This window comes from Pocillopora damicornis, chromosome 1 (assembly GCF_964200805.1).
Source record: "Pocillopora damicornis chromosome 1, jaPocDami1.2, whole genome shotgun sequence".
Lineage (NCBI taxonomy): Eukaryota > Metazoa > Cnidaria > Anthozoa > Scleractinia > Pocilloporidae > Pocillopora > Pocillopora damicornis.
The window spans coordinates 21,864,982-21,867,618 of record NC_142670.1 but is presented as its reverse complement, the minus strand read 5'-3'; positions in this window follow the sequence as shown (position 1 = coordinate 21,867,618).

The window sequence follows — 2,637 nt, the reverse complement described above, 5'->3', positions numbered from 1 at the left end:
ATCAAAACTGCTCTGTCATCTATTAGCATACCTGAAGACAAAGAAAAACGATTTGATTGCAACATATGCGAAGGGTTGAACGACAATCGTGCACTATCTGAAATTGATATGTGAAAGACGTTGTGCTACAATTTCATTCATTTATTGTTCAAATGTTTGAGTTATTAAACTGGATAGGAAAGGATATTGAATAACAGAAAGTGAACAAAAAATCGTGCCCTGCCCAACCCATTATGTTCGATGAGGACAGTGTGGATTCAAGACCTTTCGTCCGTCAGTTCGGGAACAAGATTTTGTCGAATACTCTGTTAGTTTAAAAGAAAGAAATATGTTGGCGTTAATTCTGTGTTGCTATCTATATTACTATTTACCATAATTCAGTCCATCCTCGCCGTGGCCAGAGGCCCTCAATGCTGTTTGCCCTTTGCCTTCTACTAAGCTCTTCCCAGCTGACTTCTCTTTCCCCCTTCCCTTTTTCAATTTTCAGGTATAAGATTAATAGCAGATTTTATCGCGACGATTTCCGTTGCGCACAGCTTTTTTTCAATTTACCAGTGACAAATTTCCCGCGAAATTTTCTAACGAAAATTTACTCATGACACGTGACCCGCGAAAATTGGTCACACCTTTTCCTGTAACACTTGAACTTAAAATCAAAAACAAGGGGAAATAATGAGACCATTATTTTTTCTGGATGAAAACAATTTATTAAAGAGACTATTTGTTGCACTATTGTTAACCTATTGTTACCCTATTTGTTAACCTTTGCTACCCTAATAGTAGCAGTATGCAGGACGCTTATCATATATGAACTTCGTAATGGACCTCGCCCAACAAAGAGTCTCTGTGTCTCAGTGGTAGAGCATAGGAGCGCGGAATCCGAAAGTTTGAGGTTCGATTTCTCATGGGAACTCGGGATTTTTTCTTTGTACCACGCTCGCGACAAGACGAAAAAAAACATCTTTCTCTATTTCTTTAGCGAGCTCAAAACTTTACCATCTTTCCTATTCTACTCGTTACCCTGTGGGTGTGTTCCAAATAACTTAGCTCAAAAGGTTTAGGCATAAGGTTTTTTATGGAGGAGAAACTCAACTTCTTCTTTTATCAGAGGGGGAAAGTTTCTAAAGAAACTGTGGTGCTGTGTAGGTGGTAGAGTATAACATGGTTAATTAGTATTATCAACTGAGTTGATATCTTAAATTGGTTACCGTAAAGAGTTTTACAACTGACTTTTAGAGCGTTGGCCCTTCGTCAGAGCAAATAACGAAGTACTTACGCTCGAAACGTCAGCCTTAAACTCTCTATGGTGGCGAATTTACCTTATCAACTCAGTTGATAATGCTAAATTACCTAATTACCTCCCTTACTTTCCGCTGAGTATCATTTAATTAGTTGTGGATATGAAAATATTTATGAAGTCCATGGAAAACCAACGAGTACGACGGAAATGACAAAGTATTCTTTGAAATCAATGTAATTTTTGTTTTCCAGCAAGTGTTACGGGCAGAAAATTTGATCGTTAAAATTAAAAAAGGGCGAATGCTCGCAGAACTGATACCACATTGAGATATTCTAAAGAGGAATATAAAGGTAGAATTGGAATTCATAACTCGCTAGTTTCAGCCTCAAATATTCCATAAACCGGGAAGCCAACCATTGTATGAAAAGGTTCAAGGGGAAAATCAAAATAGACCAGCATATATTCAAGTCCTTTTGTTTCATCTCTACATACTCAGGGTGCATATCGTAAAATCACACGAGTCATTTTTATGAATTCTCGCTTCCAAGCCAGGTCTTCACCAGGACAAGCATACTTTTGGTTAATCCTTAAATCGAAGAGAGGAACGTCACTAATGGAGAGTATTTTTTCCAAGTGTCATAATTACGTGTATTCACATCGCTTAATCAAGTCGAAGATTTTTATAAATGAATATAATAAACAGATTTATACAGCGCCAAATTCACTAATTGTCCATGGTGTTCTACATTAAGATTATTGAAAAACTGAAAGAAAGGGAGAAAAGGAAAAAAAAAAAAATATATATATATGTATACGAATAGACTAATTTAAAAATTATAAGATAATTATAACAGATAACTAACAGGTGTTATTAGACAATGTTGCCTAATGACCCAATGTTGCCTAATGACCCAATAGACACTAGGGTAGGTGGGATCCAAATATAGAAACTTTTTTTACTTAGTGAAGAGCCAGTAAAATTGTGTTTTCGCTAAAAATTTGGGTTGAAATGGCCGTGACCAAAAGTTGCATTCACAAAGCTTAAAATTTTGAGTACTTTGTTAATCCGACCAATATATTAGTAAAGTTTTCATTGTGAGACATACACCCAGGGGTTGTTTAGTGCGATTGCAAAAGAACTCTTCGCGTCTCTGCGATGATTTGCAACTGCTGCAGTCTTGACCACTCAACACAGGAAGTATGTTCGATAGATAGTTAAGAACTTTGTTTCTCTATCATTTACTCTCCAAAAATACATTTTGAATTTCTTTAACTATCAAATAAACTATCAAAAATGTAAGGCAGTGTGCTAATTAAAATTTCCTCAATTGACCGACCGAAACCTTAAATAAGTTGACAAAATAAGGATGAATTTCCCACTTGAGAAATGTAATAAA